Below are 12,919 nucleotides of genomic sequence, written 5' to 3' on the forward strand. Positions count from 1 at the left end.
GTGCAGCTACTATGGAAAACAGCATGGAAGTTCCTCCAAAATTTAACTTAGCTATTAACATAACTACCTTATGATCCAGGAATTCCATTTCTGGGTATTTATCTGAAGGAAACATTATTTTTACCTTGAAAAGATTTCTGCACCCGTGTTTGTTGTAGCATTCTTTACAATAGCCAAGACACGGAAACATCCTAAGTGTCCATTGATGAATGACACATATACATACATATATACACTGGCATATTATTCATCCATAAAAAGGAAAGAAATCCTCTCTCTCCTTCCTGCTTCTGTAGGCCTGCATCCCAGAACACTAACTGTAGGGATCAAATCAAAGCACTTGTAGACCTCCCTCTGGTTCAAAGGTCTTTTAGGGAATTACTAGAAGGGGCCAACTTTGAAGTTGCCATTTTACAGAAGGTAAGCTGAAGCCCAGTTAATGAAGCTGGTGGTCCCCACACACTGAGCTGGTGAGTAGCAGGGCCAAGGCCAAACTCCACATTTCCTGGCTTCACATTTGAAGCACACTCTCAGCGGCCTCAGAGCTGCTTGCAGAGGCCTGTGCTCTTGCTGGCTGCCTAGGAGGTTTCTAACTCTGGGCTTAGGGCTAAAGACCCCTAGTCCTGGCTCTTCCCAGTTGTAGGGGCAGATAATCTACTAAGGTCTCTCATTCCTCTGGGCTCAGCCATCTATTTGCATTATTCTTTTCCAGCAAACTCTTCTTTGCAACCAGTGGTGCATCTAAACTGGCTCTTTATTCCTCAGATGGCCTGTAACCCTCCCGCAGCAGCCACAGCTGTCTACGGTGAAAATGCCAGAGGTTGTCCCTAGGGAAGCCTCACAACATGTCTGCAAACACCTCATCTTCTCCAGAGCCTAAATCGTTCAGAGGAAGTTTCTGGGAGACTGGAGCTGGCAAAAAGGATCCTATGTGCCACCCCTTCTACCCCCAAACTCCAGTGAGACTCCCTCATTCAAAGTCTGGCCCTTCCACAGGTCAATCTCAAGTCCAAATTGAAGCCTAGCTCTCTTTCAGAATCACACGAGCATGAAGGTAAACTGCTGGATTACCACTCCACCTTCCCACTTCCTTTCACCAACCACTTCCCCTTCAAAAAAAACAAAAGAATTCTGAGTTAGCTCTGACAGTAACTAGAGGTGTGAATTTTACTCTCTTTGGACTTCAGTTTTCTTTACATTTTGTTTCAGGTGGGGCAAGGTGAGGAGTACTCTAGATGACATTTAAGTTTTTTTCAGATCTATAATTTATGAGTAAATATTCATCTTTCTTCCCCAGGCTAGTTTCCCTTTCTGACAAGTCAGTTACTTCCTGGAAGGCAGGGACTGCTGTGTTCATCTCTGGGTCCCAGTGAGCTGACACAGGGTCTGATGCAGACTGTGGAGAATTCATATTATTGAACAAATGACTGAATAAATGACTTTCAGCTGGGATTAAATCTGCCTCCTGGGATTCAAACCTTAGAGTGCTCTGTGTCTCCCTCCTCCTTGCATGACACCCCAACTCCACTCTGCCCTTGCCTACTAAGTCAGAACACAGTTCTTCCCTCTAAGTGGATTTCAGACCTAGCTTCACTTTACACCTCTGTATACTCACCTGTGTGTGTCTCTGTTCTTCACCTTAAGTTTAGGTGATTTTAACAATGTGTTCACTTCTGTTGTTGTCCGTTCCTCCCAAACTCACCCAAATACCACCACCACATTAAGCTTCCATAGCTTTGTGTCTTCAAACCTCAAATGCCCACAGTGTAGTTATACTCAATGTTTTACTCAATTTAATCTGGCTCCAACTTACATTGGCATGATTCTCCTCTGAACCTGTCACTCATGGTCTTCTAAATATTTGCACATTCCTATCTGCATGTTGCTTATTAGGGTTTCTCCTACTTAGAATGCTCTTCCTTTCTCACTACCCACCTAAGAACATTTCATCCATCAAGGTCCAGGTCATTATTCCTCCATCAACCTAAAGTCTTTCCAGGTTATATTCTAGTCCACACTATTCTGTCCTTCACTCATCTGACAAATAATAGCATCACATAATCTATTAGGATATCTCTAATGCTGAGGTCTTGTCACGCAGTTATGTCTTGTTATCCCAAGTAACTTGTAAGCTCCTTGAGGGTGAGGAACATGTCTTCTGTATCTTTGTGCTCTCTATTGTCTAATGACAACAACAACACTAGCCAGCATTGGTTACTTGTATGTGCCAGATAGATACTACACTAAGTCCTTTATATTCATTATCTCTTATTACTCAAAACTACCCTATGTAATGGGTTTTATCACTATCTCCCTTCTTCAGATGGGGAAACTGAAGCTTAGAAATGTTAAGTAGCAGGGCACCTGGGTGGCTCAGTCAATTAAGCATCTGCTTGTGGCTCGGGTCATGATCCCAGGGTCCTGGGATCGAGCCCCAGGTTGGGCTCCCTGCTCAGTGGGGAGTCTGCTTCTCCCTCTCCTTCTGCCCCTCCCCCAGCTTGTGCTCTCTCCCTCTCTCTCTCTCTCTCAAATAAAATCTTAAAAAAGAAATGTTAAGTAGTTTGCTTTATGTCACTTATAAAGTGACAGAATTTTGTTCAGTTTTTACATATAGTAGGCTCCCCTAAAGTTGAGTAGTTGTCAGGGAATGTGTCCTTTATTTTTGCTTCCAAGTGGCTGAAGCAAAAGTGTTGAAAAGGTGGATTGCTTTGGGGTGGGCTCTGGAAAAGCCCTGAAGCGATTTAGAAGGAGTTAGGAGTACAATAGTAGGCCTGCCAGTGAAAGGTAGAAAATAAGATGAGGAAAATGTGTTTCAGAATCAGTTAGATCCATATCTGGGAAAGTAACAAAATGTAAAAATACTCTGGGTCAATAATCTATGAAAAAGGAGGAAGTTTGGGACAAGCATTACTGCAAGACAGAGCTTATGTTTGTTTAGATTGAACACTTGGGTAGCATGGAAAGTTTTCAGTTAGATTTTGAGGAGTAAGCATGCTACTTAAAATTAAGACAATATTTTGTAGTGGGAAAACTATGACTGTAAGTAATAAAATTCAGTTATAAGTAGTGGTTTGTATTTGATAGTATAATGTTTCCAGGGCCTAAGAGGGAGCTCAGAATACATTCTTGGTTCATTCTCACCCTTGGGAACTATAAAGTGGGAACAAAAATCTTTTACTTTCTATCCAAAATACTTCCTAGGAATCGACCAGATCTTCTTAGGGTGGGATAATCATAACGGAGACTGAGGTGACTAATGGCTTTAAGGACTGGAATGAAGCATCTTCTGGACTTGAAGGAAGCCCTGTGCCTGTCAAAGGCATAGTCCCCCTACTCTGTTCTGGCATTGTGTTAACTGACACTCAGTTTACAGCTCAGTAAAGGACACTGCCCTAGGTGGCCAGGTGACCAAACAGTCTCCTTGCCCTGGAAGTGGAGGAGACAATTGAAAACTATGGGTTTTGCTTAACTACCTGGGAGGGACCTCTCAAAGTCCAAAACCAAAGAGCCCTAACATGGAAAGGATAGCAATTGACATTCACCCATAACTTAAGACTACATACAATGTATGGTACTTTACATGTTATCTCATTTATTGTTCACACCTCTATAAGGAAATGGTTTGGGGAGGTTAGGTAACTTATGCAAGGTCCCCAGCTAAGAGGGGGCAGAGTGAAGAGTCACAGCTAGATCTTTTGAAGTACATCCATGTTATTTTTTTTCACCAAGACGAGGACCCTTCTCCTTGTGCTCTAACTCTAGCTCTGCTACTAACTGGCTGTGTGACCTTGGTAGACCTCTTACACAGAAGATGCTGACCAAGGTTCCTTCCAGTACTGTGATTCTCTCATTATATCTTCTAATGAAGGTATGGGAAAAAATTCAAATGCTAGGTAGAAATGGTGTGTCCAATCCCATTCTGGTCACTCCACCTACATTTTTGTACCATTAAGATCAAATAATGGACACAAAAGAATCAAAAGAAGGAATTCATGGGAAGCTCAAATCCTGGAGCAGTAAAACAGATAATTAGCTTGGTAATAAACACACAAGAGCCAGCAGACTTTTAAAAACCTAATTTCTCCTAATCTGATCCTATGCTGGGATAGGTCTGGGATCTTTGGGTCCTTTTGCCTTTGATTTATAAATGAGCAGTATATTCCCAAACCAACCGGCCTGAGAACTCAAAAAGAAGGTAATGGAGGATGCACACAATGCTATGTGCCTCTTAAAAAATACAATATTGATTGCCTTCACATGGGGACTGCTGAGATAGTGTGGAGATAATTATCTACAGAGGAGCTAATAAGACTACAATAGGAGAGGATAGTCAATGGAAACAAAAGTTATCTTTCACAAGTTTGATTTAGTTTTATCTTAAGATAATACAAAAAGGAATAATATAGTGACATATGCTACAACATGGATGAATCTTGAAAACCTTGAAAATGAGGTGATCTACGTAAAATACTTAGGATTCACAGACACATGGAAGTTCTCAGTCAATGGTGGCTGTGCCAATAGAATTCTATCATTATTACTATTTCTAAAAGTGAAAATGTTTATAAAAGAACCTCTCTCAGTGTCTAGCCCATGGCAGACTCAACGGAATATTAGCAGGCTTTCCACTAGTGAGAATTATGTTCTTTTCCTTTTCATTAGAAAAATATAGTAAGTCAAAACCATTTATACTCTCAAGGCAGGCAATTCAAAACTCACTCCCCTCACCTCCATTCTCCTATCTGAAATGGAGATTATTCAAATAAATCAGAGGGCTCAGTTTCAATAGAGAATTTTTCTCTTTCCAAGAAGTCGCTGAAAACACATTTTACCCCCTTGTCCTGGTGTGGCCTCAATTCAGGGACTTTACCCAGAACTGAAGGCAAATGGAGTGCTTGTCCTGGTTATGAAGTTACAGAAATCATCTGTTTGCTTCATCTGGAAATTTATGTTGTTTTTCTTTAGAAGGTGTTCTGTTATAGACCACATGGTTTCTGACTTAGTCAAGTTCTAGTTTCTTAATCATTCAGAAACTTTCAGCTCAATCAGACAGAGATAATCATGTGCAGAGTGTTTCCTTTTTCCTCAGTAAAATCCCAAAAAAGCCACCAATTTCTGTTGATTTTATTATAGATCCCTCATCTTGACACGTATTGGAAGAAAGCTATGAAAGACTTCATCTGAGAAACATTGTAGTTAAGACTTTTGCTTCTCAAGTTTAGATTTCAGAATTTTCTTATATTTATATTTCTAACTCAGAATCCATGTATTAAGTACTTTTAGATGAAAGAGACCTGCTTTCATAAATTCTTACATGGGAGTTCAGACAAGTTAGATAAAAACACGTAACATATTTAAACACTCAAGTATAGAACATAAACATATACATGGCAGGGTATGGGGACTGGTTGACACATGGACGTTTATTTGTTATTGTTGCCAGAACTCCGATTTCAGTAGCCATGGTTGTGTGAGGTCTTGGAGGGAATTTGAGAGAAAGAAAGCAAAGACTGGTGTAACTTGCAGGATCTTTGTAGATATTATTTATTTGTGGATATTCGGCTGGACAGCATGGGCACCAGAGTCAAAAACAACTCCATCCTAGCTCTAAGTAGATAAAATGAACAGAGATAAATCCTTTTCCCCATCTTACCACACCAACCTTCATCCTTCACTGGCCTCTGTGAAATCCCCCAGATTTTTTTTACCTATAATTTCTTGGCTCTTCTGTCATTCAGCTTGTTTTTTCCTCTGTGTCTAGTCTAAAAAGATTGAAGACATCAGACAGGGGAAAAATAAACACTCAGGGCAGGTTTCCCTATTTACATTCCTCCCCCCTCTGCTCCCCACTAACAGGGTTGTGATTAGCAGTACTCAAAGATATTGGCCTCCAGAATTCACCAGCCAAAGGAAAAAAACAACCCACAGAAGTAATAGAGTCATAGAGCCATTTCACTTTCAGGAAAACATCTTTCACAAAGAAGTATCAGGGAAGGAAAAGTTCTGAAATATCTCCCATTTTAAAAACTGTTACTTAGTTCATCCTGAGACCATTTTAATCTCCTCAACACTATTGCTTCTTCTCTGTGACTTGGAATTTTCTTCCTATTCCTAATGACAACCTTGTTCAGAACCTTATTTTAGGACTATGCATAGCTAAGTGTCATTGATGAAGCACAAAGGGAATGAATGAGTCTTCCAAAGAGGGAAAAATAGGTGAGAAAAACCTTTATAGAGGAGATAATGCTTGAACTGAGTCTTGGACGAGGAGTCAGTGTTTGTTGGAGGGTTATGGGAAGGACAGTCTATCTGGAGCGGATGTGGGGACTGACAAGGAATTATAAAAGATGAAGCTGTTGTAGTAAGCAGTGACCAGATCTCACAGGCCTTCTTACATGTTATGCTAAGTTAGGATTTTATCTTGGAACAGTGGGGAAACATTGATGGACTGATCCAGTAATTTCCATATTTCTGGCTTGGGCACCTATGTGCATAATATTGTTATTCACAGAGAAGAAAACCTGAGTATGGAATACATTTGGGAGGAAAAAAACCTCTGTTTTAGATATGTTGAGTTTAGATAATTTGTGGAACTTCAGAAGGTGTCCAATAGACAATTAGGCGCTTGGGTCGAAGATCTGGGCCAGAGACTTAAATCTGAGAGTAAATAGCCTACAGGTAGTCAAGAAAGTGGTGGGATTTCTCATGAAGAACCGTAGAATGAGAAGAGGACAACAAACTCCAACAAGAGGGCCTGGGAAGGAATGGTCAGAGTGGTGGGGGTGAACCAGCAGGGAGCCAATATAATTGAAGCTAAGGAAGGAAAGAGTTTCTAGAAAGGAGGCATCAACCATTCCAAATGCTACCAAGGAACGGTCAGGTCATAGGAGTCTTGAGCTCTGTTATTAATGACCTTGGCAAATGCCATTTTGGAGGATGAGATTCCAGAGGGATAGAGAAGGAGTACAGATTGGAAGAAAATTAGCAAAGCAAGACACAGAAGTTGGTCCTCCTCTCAGTCTTCCGTAGTTGAAGTGACTGGGAATGTATCTAACTGACAAAAAAGGTAGCAAAGAATAGAGCAGGAAAAGGCTCTATTTGTACAACCTAACTTATGCCATGTTTTGATCTCCCTTTGCAGGCAAGAAGCAGTCAGTTCTTCAGGACCCCTAGGTTTGGGCCAGCATCGCAGGAGTCAAAGCTGGATTGGGGTGGGGTGTAGAGGTCTGGCCCTTGTCCTGTGAGCGTGGAGCAAAGAATGATCCAAGAAACTGTTTGCAAAAAGGAAGTTGCACTGGATTTTCTCTGAGGCCTCTTCCAGCTCTAAAATGTTATGATTCTGTGATTAATTTGCTAAATAAATTAATAGTGCAAACAGTATTTCAAGAGGAATGTTTAAATTACTTATGAGAACAAACTTTTTAAGTACCCTCAAGCATCATAAAAACATCCACTCCCATAGAAATAATTGATGCGCCAATTATAAATCTTTCTTAGCTATTCATTGAAGCAGATTTCCTAAGAACTGTGCTTGGCCACATTCTATTTACCTAGTTCAAATTCCTGTTTGTATTTCAAAGCCATCAAACTGCATTTCTTTAAACAACATGTTTCAGCCTGGCCAAACCCTCAGTGGGGCTGAATTATTAAAGCTTCATATTATGTGCAAGATGGGTTCTTGATGAATTAGTTCATCTCTGGAGAAATGCCCATCTTCTTAATTTAGGACACAGCTGTTAAAATTGCAGACCTCATCAAAAAATGGCCACATATAACTCACAGACGACTCACAGACATATTTCCTCTCAAATGGCATGGTCTTTGAGGACAAACCACACTCTAAAATGTTTATGTAACAGGAAAATGCGGTGTCAAGATGATCAAAACAAGATAGAAAATAATTTTCACAAAATTTGCATATATTATTAAAAAATACCCAATGGTACACCTACAAAATGAGAGCACAATAGTTAAGGGAGATGACCTGATAAAAATGCAGGCAGATTAAGTGTGCATGTGATCAATAGACCCAACATTAACAACTATTTTGTTTTATTTTTAAGTTTGGGAGGACATCAGCAATGCTTCCTACCACAGCAAAAGCAGATGGAACCTCTGCTAATCATCTCATTCTTTGGTTATTTTATACTTGGATGAAATGTATAAGCTACTTTACTACTCTGAGCCTTAGTTTCTTTAGTTGTAAATTGGAGACTATTGGGCAGGGTCCTGGCAGAAATCAGAACATATGAACTGGGTGATTTAAGGAATGTTTAATCAAAGGTTATTTACAGAAGTGGGGGCAGGATTCAGGAAAAGCAACAAGTGATGGGACATTACCAAAGGTAGCAGGAGCAAAGTCCCTGAAAGCAAGCTGTATGTAGAAGTTACCTGACATGATCTGTGATCTTCAGAGAGGGATGCAGTCAACCTGTAATCACCTGGGAGAAAGAGCTGGAAACCTCACTGCCCACCCACTCTCCATATCTCCTGCTGTTGCCTCCAATTGGCCAAACTTACCTAGAAGCAAGAGATCAAGGGAGCCAATTGAGGCAGTCAATATGTACCCACCTTCCAGAGCAGAGTAGGAAAGAGATGGATCTAGATTATCATAGGAATGTATCCACCATAATGGATAGATAGTCAAGGTATCAACCTTATAAGGTTGTTGCGAAAGTTAAGGAAGAATGGAAAATAAGTGGTTAGCACAGAATCTGACTCACAGTAAGCACTTGGCTTAATAAATATTAACAGCTACTATTATTTTTATTAACAGAAGTACTCAATTGTATTATGGTCAAAGAGGTAGACTCTTATAGTAATAAAAGGAAACTATCACAAACTTAGTGCCTTAATATAAATTTATTCTGAGTTATGGAGGTCAGAAGTCTAAAGCCAGTTTTACCGGGCTAAAATCAAATTCTTTGTGTAGGCTTTGGGGAGTATCCATTTCCTTACCCTTTCCAGCTTCTGGTGCCTGCCTATATTTGTTGGTTTGTGGTACCTTTCTCCATCTTTAAAGTGCATTACTCCAGTTTCTGTTTCCAATACCACATGACCTCTCCAACTCTGGCTCTCCTGTCTCTTTTTTATAAGGACTCGTGATTACACTTAGTGACCATCTGGATAATCCAAGATAACTTCCCTACTTCAAGATCCTTATTTTAGTCACCTCTGCAAGTCCCTTTGGTCATATTAAGGTAACATATTCACCGGTTCTGGAGATTAGAACATGGATAGATTTGAGGAACCATTATTTAGCTTATCACAGATGGATCCAGGATTTCTGGAGCAAAGTGGAATTCATTTGCTGTGTGATTAAATAGCTTCCTCCACATGACTCCCACAAAATACAGCATTATTATCTTAGGCGGAGTTCTCCATGGAGTGAAAATACAGGACAAGGGCTTATGTACAGGTAGTTTATTTTGGAAGTCATCCCAGAGAGCATTAGTGATGGATTGAGGAAAGAGGGTAAAAGGTAAAACTCTTTCAGGGATACATTATTGGCTTGACAATCACTATAGGCAGCTAAGGCTTGATCCAGCCAGGTCCTTCTGAAGACAACTTAGAATGTATTTCCAGAATAGTCTGCCCAAAACAGTGGGACCAGTGGAAGAACACTAGCTCCATCAAAAAATAACCAGGAGATACCCTACAGAATGTTAAATCCCTTGCACCTCAAAGCTGGACATGCAGGAGTCCAGGCAGGTTTCCCTAGGTGTCTCATGATACAACAGTCCCAGGGCTAAAGCTAGAGTCATAAGAGTAATTAAGGTGAGGTTACACCAACTGGTTGCTGCCACTAGTAAAGTAGTCCAGAAGAACACAACATGGGGCATAAAAATTGTCTAGTACAGTTAGCCAGGCTAATATTAGAGGCAGAAGGACTATGTATTGGAATGTATAGATGTGATTATGTGATGCTACTGTTAAAATGCCAGGATTATTTGCAAATTTTGCCCAAGTCCACTATTTTCTTAGAGAGAGCATTAGGTCCATGACATGTGGTTACAAATAAAAGATCAAAAGTCGTTGGAACAGGCTGAAATGCAAGGTTCTTTTTGAACACCCACTCATGGTTTGCTTTATAGTCTGGTGGATGCCAACATTAACATTAAGCAAAAGATAAAGCATAAATAATTAAATATTCTCAAGTGTTCTGATGCTGTGTACCTCGTCTTGGAGTCGGGGAATGTTTCCTTGAGAAATTATGATTAAGTTGGGACCTGAAGAAGAAACAGGTGATAGGTAAGTAAATAGAGGGAACAGTATTCCAGACAGAGGGAAGAGCCTGTGAGACAGATTTGAACAGGGTATACTCAAAACTAAGAATCCAGCATGGCCAGAGTGAAGAGTAGGAGAGGCACAAAATGAAATTGGAAAATGTGGGAGGTGGTAGAGCAAAGAGAAATTGTTCGTGGTTTCCCAGGCCAATAAAGCTTTTTAACTTTCTCTTGGAAAGTCATTGAAGTTTTTTTTTTTCTTTTTAAATAGGAGACTGACAAGATTAAATTGCTTTTTTTTTTTTTTTTGAGAGAGAGTATGAGCACGTGAGAGTGGGGGAGGGTGGGAGAAAGGGGAGGAGGGAGAGGGACAGAGAGAATCTTAAGCAGGCTCCACACTCAGCACATGTGCCCGATCTCATGACCCTGAGATCACGACCTGAGCTGAAATTAAGAGGCGGATACTTAACCCACTGAGCCACCCAGGAGCCCCTAAATTGCATGTTTTTAAAAGGCTAATTGGTAGAGGAGAAGGGACAGGATGCAGGAAGATGAGGGAGTCCTAGGGAGAGATGATGGACATACTGAGGGCACAAGTCACTGTGTGAGTCAGTCATGTAGATTTCGAGATATACCAGGATAGAAGTGACCTGTGTCCATGAGCTATTTCATGGCTTCTGCAAAAAAACTGAAGAATCTCAATTCAGATTATGGAAACTAGGTGAGTCAGCAAAGAGAGGAGGAAGAGGAAGAAGGGGGAGGAGGAAAGGAAGGAAAGGGAGGAGAAAAAAAGTAAGAAAGGAAAAGTAGCAACCTCCCCACTTCCTATCTGTGACAACCAAAAATGCTTCCAGACATTGTCAAATGGCCCCTGGAGGGCAAAACATTCCCAGTTGAGAACTACTGTTTTAAACCTTCTAAGTTTCTGGTTCCATTAGAAGGAAGATGGATAATTTAAGGAGCCTAAAAAATTATTATTTTTAATTATTATTTTTAACCTCATTTTATGGGTAACCAAACCAACAGCTGGATTATCAGTTTTTAATCTTTGAAAATACTTAATTTACTTCCAAATCATTTTAATTAACCATCTTGTAGTTCAAACAACAAGATGTTTTATTACAACCTGTCTGTTATCTGAGCTAAAATGTTTCATGTGTGGAAAATAAGTCAAGCTGAAAAACAAGTTGAGTCAGTAGGTCACCAGAACTGTGTGTGAGTAAACTTTTATGCAAATTCATCTGCATTTTGCTGCTGAAAGAGAAACATTAAGATAAAAAGCATTTGGTGAAATACAAACACTCATTTTTTTGTCTTCATTTTCCATAGACCAGAAAGAGTTCAAATGAGTTTTCCATGATGCAGAAAAGCAAATCTTACTTGCAAATCATCAAACCACCCATGCTCCCTCTTTCAAGAGAATAATCTAGCCATAACTGGAAATTTCTCACATTACAGTGTTGTATGTCGCCCCCCACCCCCACCCCTGCTGACTCCATTCTTGACACCTTAGCTGAAGGGATATTTCTTTTCAGTATGTAAATTCAATCACACTTTATTTTTTTTTAAGATTTTATTTATTTGACAGAGAGAGACACAGCGAGAGAGGGAACACAAGCAGGGGGAGTGTGAAAGGGAGAAGCAGGCTTCCCACCAAGCAGGGAGCCCGAGGGGGGGCTCGATCCCAGGGCGCTGGGATCATGACCTGAGCCGAAGGCAGACGCTTAATGACTGAGCCACCCAGGCGCCCCTCAATCACACTTTAGAGCTGGTCATTGGCTTGCCCTTGCTTTCAGGCTAAAACCCACAATCCTCATCAAGGCTCCCCAGTCACATCTTATGCCATGTATCCCTAATGGTACATGTGCTTTGATCAGACCAGTCTTATCTCAATCCTTTGGATATTCCATGTTTCTTCCCATCACAGGGCTTTACACACATTGGATACTCTGCCTGGTAACTAGATTGAGGAAGTTTGGAAGGGCTTAACTTATTTTCACCTTTCAGATCTCAGCTCAAGCAACATCTCCTTGGAGAAATTTTCTAATCAATCCCCACTAAACATATGAGGAGACAACAAAAGATTTCTTTGTCAAATAGTCTAATACCACCATATCTTTACTTCATAGCTCTAATCACATTTCTAACTTTTATTTGTACATCAGAGGTCAGCAAACTGTGGTCCACTGCCCTGTCACCTGCTTTCATAAATAACAGTTTATTAGAACACAGGCACCCCTGTCTGTTTACTGTTTACTACGGCTGATTTTACTTTACAAAGGCAGTGATGAGTAGTTGTGACAGAAAGCATGCTGCCTGCACAGCCTAAGATACCATCTGGCCCGTGACAAAAAAAAGTTTGCTGACTTCTGATCTCCACCTTCTACTTCTTGTTTGGCTTATTAGCCAGTTGCCATACAATCTAATTCCAGGAAAATACGAAATAAAAGTTATGTGAATATGTATTTTTACTGCCAAAATATTTAATAGTAGCAATCCCTCAATGAGCACTTGCTGCGTGTTAGTCATTGAGCTAGGCATGTTACTTAACCTCATTAAACTCTAACAGGGCCCCATTTTATTTTAAAAAGAAAGTATTCAACTTAACTCAGTTTCCCAGAATCATGAAGCTGGTGCAGAGAAATATAGGCCAGTGTCAGTTTTCTGTTTGATTTAGTCATTGACTGGGTGCT

Source organism: Halichoerus grypus, chromosome 4 (genome assembly GCF_964656455.1).
Source record: "Halichoerus grypus chromosome 4, mHalGry1.hap1.1, whole genome shotgun sequence".
In the NCBI taxonomy this organism is placed as follows: domain Eukaryota; kingdom Metazoa; phylum Chordata; class Mammalia; order Carnivora; family Phocidae; genus Halichoerus; species Halichoerus grypus.